Raw genomic sequence first — 11,642 nt, forward strand, 5'->3', positions numbered from 1 at the left:
AGGTTAAAATCTCCCCCCCCCCAGATTATCGTACATGACATTTTAATATATTTTTCACGTTGATCTTGTAATATTGCAGAAATCTCTGGAAGAAGAGTAATCAAGTCAGCCTGAGAGAGATTATTATAGAAATTTACTATTAGGTAGAGTCTTTGTTTGGTAATCTTTAGAACTATAATCTGGAAGTTCTCCTCCAATCTTAGAGGATGTACGTCGTCCAAAGGAAGAGTGTTTGTAATGTAGGTAGCTAAGCCACCGCTGTTTCTACCAGAGATTGATTTCTTTGCAGGTGACCAGAAAGTTTTAAAGCCCGCTATATGTATTGGCCTAATAGCCCAAGTCTCCTGAAGACAGATACAACCGCTCAAGTTGATCTGATTCAGGAAACCGGGGTTTGTCTTTTTTGCAGAAAGGCCTGCGATGTTCCAGAATGTAAAATATATATGCAAGGTGAGTGCAGTAGAATCAACAGAGATACTTATATCAGGTATCGGATCTAGAGCTTCCGGAGTGGTTGGAGCCAATATTACAGTCGCCAAAACATCTGTCTTATGGTGTTTTATTATTGAACGTTTAATTGTACCAAAAGTAGGGATGAACTGGGTTGCCTTTCTTTCAGAAACAGTAGTTATAGTAGATTTGAATTTAATTTGAATTTAAAATTATTTATAAAGCGCACGTGCGCCAGCGGCTTCATGGCGCTACAACTTACAGAAAACAAGGCAGAGGGGCAAATGTAAATTAAAAAAGTTCAAGCTACAGGAGGACAGTTAATTGAAGGCTTTGGAAAACAAATAAGTCTTGAGTTGTTTCCTGAACTGGGGATATAGAGTCAAGGCTCTGAGCTCAGGAGGCAGGGAGTTCCAGAGGAGTGGAGCAAGGGTTGCAAATTTCGAGCCTCCCCATTTCTTCCTCCGGAATCGCGGAACAGTGAGGAGGGATTGGGTAGATGAACGAAGTTCTCTGGTAGGGACGTAAGGAATAATCTCAGAAGAGATAAAAGCCGGTGCCGTGCCCAGTCTCGCTTGAAAGGTGATAGAGGCCAGCTTGAACTGGACACGTTCGCGAACTGGGAGCCAATGCAAAGATTTAAGAAGCGGGGGTGACATGGTGGGATTTTGGTAATTTGAACACCAGGCGCGCCGCCTGGTTCTGAATCTGTTGCAACCGCCTAAGGCTATATGCGGGTATACTAGCATATAGGGCGTTGCCGTAATCCAGGCGGGAGATGACCATTGCCAAGGTGATCAATTTCAAAGCGTGAAAAGAAAAAAAACGGGACACCTTGCGTATAGTACGCAGTGAAAGAAAGGAAGAGGACACCACAGAACTAACCTGGGAGTGAAGAGTGAGTTGGGGGTTGAGCATGATACCTAGAGTTTTTACTGAGGAAGAGGGGACAGGTGGGGAACCAAGGGAAGGGGGTCAGAACAGAGGAGACCAGGGGCTGGATGAACCACCCGTCAACACCAGCTCGGTCTTGTCTGGGTTGAGTTTTAAATGGTTGTGGTTCATCCAGTCTCGGATGTGGGTCATAGTGGATTGGAAGTTGGAGATAGAAGACTGGGAAGAGGACAGGTTGAAAACAAGTTGGAGGTCGTCAGCATAGTTGTATACTGTGACCTCCATCTGCTGTAGAGAAAAAATAAGAGGGGCGATGTAAAGGTTTAACAAAAGGGGTGAAAGAGAGGAACCTTGGGGGATCCCACACTGAACTTTCCGGAAATCCGCAGTAAAGTCACCCAGGCGAACTGCCTGGGTGCGGTCCCTCAGGAAGGAGGATAACCATACCAGTGCGGTACCTCCGATCCCCGCCGCCTTGACACGGGAGAGTAAGATAGTATGATCAACCGTGTCAAAGGCGGCTGAGAGATCAAGAAGGACCAGGGCCTGGGTCTTGTTGGTATCCATTCCCTCCCTGAGGTTGTCAAGGACTGAGAGTACTACGGACTCCGTGGAGTGTGCAGGGCGGAAACCGGCCTGGCGGGGGGCTAAGACCCCATGCATCTCCACAAAAGTGCTCAAAGTGCGGGTGATGTGGCGCTCGAGCACTTTTGCTAAAAATGGCAAGAGGGAGATGGGGCGGTAGTTGGCGGGGACCGAGGGGTCCGTGCCAGGTTTCTTGAGAATGGGGACGATGATTGCTGTTTTCAGTGGGGCGGGAACCACGCCCTGAGAAAGTGAGCTGTTAAGAAGGTGAAGGGGGGGATCGGAACAGGAAGAAAAAATGTGACGGAGAATGTGGGAGGGACAAGGGTCTAGAGGGGAACCAGATTTGACTAAGGGAATTATCGAGGTAAGGATTTCCTTAGTCAGGAGAGTGAGGGCATCAAATTGTCCCTGGGGGGGGGGGGGGGGCACTGAGGGTCCACAAACGTAGGAGAAGGGGGAGGGATATTGGCCTTGATGGCGGCAATTTTTTGGATGAAGAAATTATTAAGGGAGTGGCAGAGTTCTGGAGAGAGAGTGGGTTTCAAGGTGGATCTATCAGAGAATGCCAAGTTGTGCACAATCGAAAAAATTTCCCTCGATTGGTTCTCTGCGGCAAGGATTTTGGAGGAGAAGTAAGATGATGAAGTCGTCGCTGTTTTAGAGGGTTGAGGAAGTTCCCAGTTAGACTGGGAACTGGGAACTGGGAAGTCAATCGTTAAGATCTAGCCCAGAGAGGGCGTTGAATCTATTATATGTCGGAATATTGTAGGGAGTAGGTAATGGCAAGGCCATTTGTCTCCATCGATTATCACCATTCTCTTGGAAAGCGGTTCCAGAAAGATAAGGATGAATAGGAGGAGGTATAAGTGTTTGACTCTGATGCCACTGTACCGAGCCTGTTGGGTAAAGAAACTTGGGATTATGATAAGAAGTGGAAGGATAAGAGTCAGAAGGGAAAGAGTTTTCTGAAAATGGGTTCATAGTGATAGGTGGGATATTATTATTTGTATTTAGCAAATGCCTGTAAAAATATCCTAATGGGAGGAGGGTTGTATTGAATTCCCAAGTGGAAGGTGGAGGGGCCTTAGCTAGTGTCTTTTCGGCCCACTGAGGGTTCCTGAAAGTAATCGCTACACAATCCCCCTCAATTTTTTTTCGTAAGGGGCCTATCCAACCTACTCTTTGAGTGTGGGAAATTTCCCTGGCACATTCTATTGGAAAGTTACAGTTCAAACTTAACCAATGTAGTATCTTATTTTTCAGGGAAGAAGTAGTTTCACTCTGCTCTTGTTTGAGGGTCGGTACGTTTACCAATACAAGTACATAGGCTCCACATTCAGGGGTGAGGGTGATGCGTGTAGGGATCTGTATTGACCTGTATGGTTGTTCGTACGGTATTTTCGACTGCTGGGTCCTTGCAGCCATATAATTAGATTGGATGGGAGCCTGTGATCCTTGTTGGTGTGCTACGTGGGAGTTCCCTGTCTGACTAGTGACTGATTGAATGTTCGTATTGAAGGTAAGAGGTGAACTGTTAGACGATAAAGGTTTATTTACAGCGGTTGGATTATTGCTCGGAGTCTTCTGTTTTTGCATAGTTGCTGGTGTAGGAATAGGTTTTGGTTGAGGAATAATTGTTTTGCTAGTATTTGATTTAGGGTTTCGAACTGCAGAGATATTTTGAGGGGCAGTAGGTGCTGTTTTTATGTTTAGGGATATTAATTCTTCAATTTGTTTTTCCAGTCGGGCAAGTCTAGTTTCGAGTGGTGACAGATATATACTTAAGAGATTCCCAATTCGCTCAATCAACTGATCGCTGCCTATAGTATTTTCATGCTTGTCGCTATGTTCTTCCCTTATGTTTGTGTCTGAAGTCCCAAAGGGTTGGAGTATTTCATTAGATGTCTTTTTACTCTTCTGCTGCCTCACACGTTGGCGCTTCGTTGAGGCCCGAGGGACCGCTAATGTCAGTTGCTTAGTTAGTTTAGGAATTGCGCCCCCTTGTATATGAGTGGCTTCATTCTCTTGAGTGTCATCCACAACTTCAGGTGATAAGGCCACTTTGAGGGCTGGGGATCTTTCTAAATCAGTACTTAAGTCACAATTGGTGGAAGAATCTGATACTGATAGATCGACCTCATTTGTTAGTATGCAAGGGTCGTTTTGGGTGTCATGAGTGATAGCTGAGTGGGTTGTGCTGGAATTACCTGGGGTAGTAGCAAATGTAATACTTCCTAAAGAAAAGCGTTTGGCAATGCTCAAGTCATGTGATACTCTTTGCTGCAGTAATGAAATGCTAAGATCGATAGCGTCACTTGTTCTAGTTATAAAGCTGTCTATCGGCCCTAAAATTGAAGCTGCTCCCGCAGCAGTCTTACTTCTGCTGCCTCTCGTAGTCATAATGCAGTTTGTACTGTTTCAGCAATTGGACAATGTTACTTATAAATCAGTATGCACCACTATAAATGTCTATAAGTACTCCCAGGGTACACAGTAGTACATAATAGGTAGTAAGCAATATCCTACTTGTTTGGCTGGCTAAGATGTTAGGGCAGTGGACCCAACCCGACCTCTTCGGCCTCGGACGGCCACAGACGGCCCCGCCCTTGTCCCGGGCTTCTCCCGGTCGCTCCCGCGCTGCGGGGCTCAGCTGTTAATTTTATATGGCCGAAAGAGGAAGGAGAGGGAGGAGCCTGCAGGGAGAGCTGCCCAGGTGGCTTCAATGTGGGCGGGCAGGCGCTCCTGGGACAGGTAGTCCTGCGCCTCCGCCTACTCGCAGCCCTGCAGGTTTCAATAGCAAAGTTTCCAGTCCGCTTTTGAAATAGTTACAAAACAGCTTCCCAGGTGACGCGACGCTAGGTGCTGGCTCAAACAGAGGGAGAAAAGGTAAATTCCGCCGCCTCGGACAAGGTGCTGCCAGGAAAACACTGAACAAAGTATCCCACTAGTAGCCCAGTACTGCTGCCTTAAGAACGGACCAGTGAGGGAGGAGCCTGCAGGGAGAGCTGCCCAGGTGGCTTCAATGTGGGCGGGCGGGCGGGCGCTCCTGGGACAGGTAGTCCTGCGCCTCCGCCTACTCGCAGCCCTGCAGGTTTCAATAGCAAAGTTTCCAGTCCGCTTTTGAAATAGTTACAAAACAGCTTCCCAGGCGACGCGACGCTAGGTGCTGGCTCAAACAGAGGGAGAAAAGGTAAATTCCGCCGCCTCGGACAAGGTGCTGCCAGGAAAACACTGAACAAAGTATCCCACTAGTAGCCCAGTACTGCTGCCTTAAGAACGGACCAGTGAGGGAGGAGCCTGCAGGGAGAGCTGCCCAGGTGGCTTCAATGTGGGCGGGCGGGCGGGCGCTCCTGGGACAGGTAGTCCTGCGCCTCCGCCTACTCGCAGCCCTGCAGGTTTCAATAGCAAAGTTTCCAGTCCGCTTTTGAAATAGTTACAAAACAGCTTCCCAGGCGACGCGACGCTAGGTGCTGGCTCTAACAGAGGGAGAAAAGGTCAATTCCGCCGCCTCGGACAAGGTGCTGCCAGGAAAACACTGAACAAAGTATCCCACTAGTAGCCCAGTACTGCTGCCTTAAGAACGGACCAGTGAGGGAGGAGACTGCAGGGAGAGCTGCCCAGGTGGCTTCAATGTGGGCGGGCGCTCCTGGGACATGTAGTCCTGCGCCTCCGCCTACTCGCAGCCCTGCAGGTTTCAATAGCAAAGTTTCCAGTCCGCTTTTGAAATAGTTACAAAACAGCTTCCCAGGCGACGCGACGCTAGGTGCTGGCTCAAACAGAGGGAGAAAAGGTCAATTCCACCGCCTCGGACAAGGTGCTGCCAGGAAAACACTGAACAAACTTCTGTCGGACACTGCTAGGTTTGCCTTGGTTAGAGGAGAGCTGAGGAAATTACATTGGCTTCCAATCCCATTTAGATCACGGTTTAAGGCCCTTTGTGTGGTCTTTAAGGCAGTGAATGAGATTGACCCGGAGTTTCTTAAACATAGGCTCAATTGGCATGTCCCCAACAGAACCCTGCGTTCTTCCGGGTCTAAACTTGTTCGAACTCCTATGTTTAAGAAAACTAACTGGGGAGGCCGAAGTTTCTTTCACTGCGCCTCCAAAGCATGGAACAAGCTTCCGTTCCACCTCAGAAATGCCCCAGATCTTAGCTCCTTTCGGAAGGGTTTCAAAACCTGTTTTTTCTCTGAATAATCAGCTCAGTTTTCCCCAGGTAACGAGGACCCAGCGCCAGGACACCCTAGGGCAGCTGCGCGCTTTACAAGTTCTATTAACATAACATAACACCTTTCTCACAATAGAGGGCCTCAATTACAATTCCCTGTGTCACTGGAATGTCACTTTTATTGACTCTCTGGGGGGGCACATTGCAGTGCCATACCTACAAGGCCATGTAAAGCCATCCTGCGTGGATTTTCAAGGCCTAGTAGATGTGGTGTGAGGCAACGCAGCACAAGGGAGAGGATGTGGCCTAGCGGCCAGGGTGGTCGACCTCGAAGACGGAGAACCGTGCTCGAGTCTCGACAGGGACACTCAACATCCTGTGATTCTGGGCAAATCATGTAATCTCCCCCTGCCTAAAAAAATGAATGTGTCCATTTGTAACGCAACTGGGGCTCATGTAAAGCACTCTGATACCTTTGGGTCTAGTTTGAGCTACATAAAATTCAACAAAATAAGAAAAGTTGCAGCGTTGCCTCACACTGTGATCGAGAGGCGTGGCATGGGCATTACGTTGCCATATAACACCCATGCCATATGGCACATTCCCAGATTTATAATGTTCTGTAAACCTGGGAAAGCGCCAAAATGCTACGTAGGGGAGGCACAACGAAGAGAAATAAGTAACTTTATGTCTCCTTGTTTTTTTCCTCTTTCTATGTGTGCTGCTTTCAGCAGAACACGTAGAAGCAGGAAATTGCCTCCATTGATTGTTTTAGTGCAGGAAGGTGTTCGTTCCTGCACAAAAACAATCATTACCACAACGAAGAGGATGTGGCCTAATGGCCAGATCTGCTAACTAGGTTGGAGTCTCGTCATCGGCTCAGCATCCCGTGATTCGGGGCAAATCACTGATTCTCCCCGAGCCTGCAAAAAAAATGAATATGTCCTTGTGTAATGCAACTGGTGCTCATGTAAGCACTCCAATACCTTCGGGTCGGGATCATGCTATATATTTAATATATTTCTTTATCCTGCGCGTGGACATGAATGCAGAAGGTCGGACTGCCTTGCCAAACATGGTATATTGATTTAAATGCCTCCCATTTTTTGTGTTTCTAAATGCTTCATGTATGACCCTCTGGTAGCTGGACATTTAAGTTCGGCAATGTCTATGCAGTCTTACATATGTGATTACCTTAGGTGGGGCAGTGACTGAGTTCCCTAGCTGCCAATACTTTTTCAAAAAAATAAACTGCAAAACGCAGACACCCTTGCACCATGTTTGGTGCAAGAGTGCCTGTGACCATGTTTGGTGCAAGTGTGCCTGTGACCATGGTTGATGCAAGGGTGCCTGTGACCATGGTTGGTGCAAGGGTGCCTGTGACCATGGTTGGTGCAAGGGCGCCTGTGACCATGGTTGGTGCAAGGGTGCCTGTGACCATGGTTGGTGCAAGGATGCCTGTGACCATGGTTGGTGCAAGGGTGCCTGTGACCATGGTTGGTGCAAGGGTGCCTGTGACCATGGTTGGTGCAAGGGTGCCTGTGACCATGGTTGGTGCAAGGGTGCCTGTGACCATGGTTGGTGCAAGGGCGCCTGTGACCATGGTTGGTGCAAGGGCGCCTGTGACCATGGTTGGTGCAAGGGCGCCTGTGACCATGGTTGGTGCAAGGGCGCCTGTGTCCATGGTTGGTGCAAGGGCGCCTGTGACCATGGTTGGTGCAAGGGCGCCTGTGACCATGGTTGGTGCAAGGATCCCTGTGACCATGGTTGGTGCAGGGGCGCCTGTGACCATGGTTGGTGCAAGGGTGCCTGTGACCATGGTTGGTGCAAGGGCGCCTGCGACCTTGGTTGGGGCAAGGGTGCCTGTGACCTTGGTTGGTGCAAGGGCGCCTGTGACCATGGTTGGTGCAAGGGCGCCTGTGACCATGGTTGGTGCAAGGATGCCTGTGACCATGGTTGGTGCAAGGGCGCCTGTGACCATGGTTGGTGCAAGGGTGCCTGTGACCATGGTTGGTGCAAGGGCGCCTTTGACCATGTTTGGTGCAAGGGCGCCTGTGACCATGGTTGGTGCAAGGGCGCCTGTGACCATGGTTGGTGCAAGGGCGCCTGTGACCATGGTTGGTGCAAGGGTGCCTGTGACCATGGTTGGTGCAAGGGCGCCTGTGACCATGGTTGGTGCAAGGGTGCTTGTGAAGATGGTTGGTGCAAGGGCGCCTGTGACCATGGTTGGTGCAAGGGCACCTGTGACCATGTTTGGTGCAAGGATGCCTGTGACCATGGTTGGTGCAAGGGCGCCTGTGACCATGGTTGGTGCAAGGGTGCCTGTGACCATGGTAGGTGCAAGGGCGCCTTTGACCATGGTTGGTGCAAGGGCGCCTGTGACCATGGTTGGTGCAAGGGCGCCTGTGACCATGGTTGGTGCAAGGGCGCCTGTGACCATGGTTGGTGCAAGGGTGCCTGTGACCATGGTTGGTGCAAGGGCGCCTGTGGCCATGGTTGGTGCAAGGGTGCTTGTGAAGATGGTTGGTGCAAGGGCGTCTGTGACCATGGTTGGTGCAAGGGCACCTGTGACCATGTTTGGTGCAAGGGTGCCTGTGACCATGGTTGGTGCAAGGGTGCCTGTGACCATGGTTGGTGCAAAGGCGCCTGTGACCATGGTTGGTGCAAGGGTGCCTGTGATCATGGTTGGTGCAAGGGCGCCTGTGACCATGGTTGGTGCAAGGGTGCCTTTGACCATGTTTGGTGCAAGGGTGCCTGTGACCATGTTTGGTGCAAGGGTGCCTGTGACCATGGTTGGTGCAAGGACGCCTGTGACCATGGTTGGTGCAAGGGCGCCTGTGACCATGGTTGGTGCAAGGGCGCCTGTGACCATGGTTGGTGCAGGGGTGCCTGTGACCATGTTTGGTGCAAGGGTGCCTGTGACCATGGTTGGTGCAAGGGCGCCTGTGACCATGGTTGATGCAAGGGCGCCTGTGACCATGGTTGGTGCAAGGGTGCCTGTGACCATGGTTGGTGCAAGGGTGCCTGTGACCATGGTTGGTGCAAGGGTGCCTGTGACCATGGTTGGTGCAAGGGCGCATGTGACCATGGTTGGTGCAAGGGTGCCTGTGACCATGGTTGGTGCAAGGGTGCCTGTGACCATGGTTGGTGCAAGGGCGCCTGTGACCATGGTTGGTGCAAGGGTGCCTGTGACCATGGTTGGTGCAAGGGTGCCTGTGACCATGGTTGGTGCAAGGGTGCTTGTGACCATGGTTGGTGCAAGGGCGCCTGTGACCATGGTTGGTGCAAGGGCGCCTGTGACCATGGTTGGTGCAAGGGTGCCTGTGACCATGGTTGGTGCAAGGGTGCCTGTGTTGGCTCGTGGCAGCCAATTAAGCTCAAGCATAGGGAAAGAGGACAGGAATGCACCGTAGCTGATGGACAGGGTGCATTCCTGCCCTTTTCTTTTGCCTTAGGGCAGTGCAGCAGGAAGGCTTGCAGCGCTGCCCTACAGCAAAATATTGTAAATGAGGCCCAGAATGCCTTGGTTGGACATTTACAGTCTCCGCGTGAGACTTCTGGATACAGGTTTCAGAGACACTGAGAATGACGTCAGGGCTTTGAAGATGGACAGGACTCATAGGTGAAAAACTGCAAATTTAGTTTTTTCCTCTTTCTGCAAACATGTGACAGTACATACGCTCTGACTCAGCAAATGGTGAGGGGCCCAAGTCGTTTTTAGAAGAAAGCGCAGATCTAAGACATTAGCTATGTATTCACTGTGACCACCGCAGCCCTGGCTCTGATTGTGGCAATGACAAACTAACTACACACATGTCATGTATACAGGACACGCATGACACACGGCTCAGCACTGCAGTCTGTGTAAAAAGTGAAACACTTTCCACCTGTAACCCATGTTAGAGTTTGATTTGTGTAATACTGGTCTGCTCCTGAAGTACTGAGAAGATGTGGCCTAACACCGCCCCAGCTGTCGACTTTGAGAATGGTGAACTAGGTTTGGATCCCAGCGTCTATTCACCACCCTGTGATTCTAGGCAAACCACTTGATCTTCCCGGTCCTAGAAACACTAAAGGGCAAAACGAAACTGACCTTACCAGATATGTAAGCGCACTGACGTCAGCAGTGACGTGTCCGCGCTTTTCAAATAATTAAATGAAGAGGTGTTATGCTAATGGACGGCGTCTTTTCTGTCCCGAAACAAAGGCCTTGAGTAGAGGTCCCCTGCGGGGCCGAGATGTCAGTCCCGGGCTACTTCAACACCCCTCCGCCATCAGAAGAGATGGAACTTCCCAACCGGAGCTGAAAGTTATGGGGAATTCCCAGAGAGACCCCCCTCTTCCCGTCTGCGCCCCTCTGCTTCGGAGATCTCACCTCACAGGAACCCGAAGAAAGGGGTGACATTTTTTACTGTAAAAATGAATGCATATTTGTGATAAAATCAGGAGCTCAGAATTGAAAGGAGAAACACCCACAGTGATCTTATTTGAGTGAGCTGCGTGTGAAAGACATACCTGGGCATCACTTCCCCCACTCGTGAGGTCACCACAGTGAGCTTCTTGTGAAAGACATACCTGGGCACCACTTCCCACACTCGTGAGGTCACTACATGAGCCTCTTGTGAAAGACATACCTGGGCATCACTTCCCCCACTCGTGAGGTCACCACAGTGAGTTTCTTGTGAAAGACATACCTGAGTAGTAAGAAGGGATACCTTCCATCAAAAAATCCTGGTCGCAAAAGTGACAGCGCTGGTCGCAAACTGCTGGTCGCAATTTTGACAGCTTTTGACATGTCTGGTTTTAAACTTCTGGCCTTATTTTTGACAGTTTAAAACCAGGACTGTTTAAGACCAGGGTTTGATCAGCCCCTGACCTTAAGCAGTCTGGTCTTAAACTTCTAGTCTTAAATTTGACAGCTTTGCTCTGCTGCAAAACATGAGGTAATTGTGTATATGTTAAAAGTGCATAGAAAAAAACTACATGGTTGTAGGCTGGAAATGTCTGTGCATTTTTTTAGAACTGGGGTTTGCAGCCAGCTGATGTTTGAACAGCTGGTGGGGGCAGTCCTGCATTCCCAGCCCAGGGCCTGGGAAGAAGAATGCCCCATCAGCTGTTTGAACAGCTGATGGGGCAGTCCTGAGTTCCCCAGCCCAGGGCCTGGGAAGAAGAATGTGTCATGTAGGTGTCAAAGTGGCAAAGGGGCCTCAGAAACCTACCAATAGTAATTCTCTCTAAAAAATAAGTTACTACAAACCCCTTATAAAATAATAAACCCCAGCCAGCCCTGAGATTTGAGATAAGAAAAAAAGAGAGATGGCCTGTAGAGCAAAGCTTCCCATTGTCTAACCCCACTCTTCCCAGGATAGGCTCACACATCACAAAGCCACTGGTCCCAAATTTGACAGGTTAGTTCCAACTTGACATGGCTGGCAGGAAATTCATGTGAGTCCCAAGGTAGATCCTGTTCCCGGGCTCCCTACTTCCCAGGAGAATGTGTCACGTAGGTGTGAAGAGTTTTGCGCCGGCCCCCATTGTCGAA

At 49.8% G+C, this 11,642-nt stretch overlaps 1 protein-coding gene across 1 annotated transcript in view; it reads left to right on the forward strand.

Moving 5' to 3' along the window:
* The first annotated feature begins 10,304 nt into the window (after positions 1-10,304).
* LOC147689202 (uncharacterized) overlaps positions 10,305-11,642 on the forward strand; it is a 36,838-nt gene continuing 35,500 nt past the window's right edge. Inside the window, exon 1 of the mRNA XM_086940027.1 lies at positions 10,305-10,513. The gene's annotated coding sequence lies outside the window, so the exon portion shown is untranslated. The remainder of the gene's footprint in view (positions 10,514-11,642) is intronic.

This window comes from Lissotriton vulgaris, chromosome 10 (genome assembly GCF_964263255.1).
Source record: "Lissotriton vulgaris chromosome 10, aLisVul1.2, whole genome shotgun sequence".
Taxonomy (NCBI): Eukaryota; Metazoa; Chordata; class Amphibia; order Caudata; family Salamandridae; genus Lissotriton; species Lissotriton vulgaris.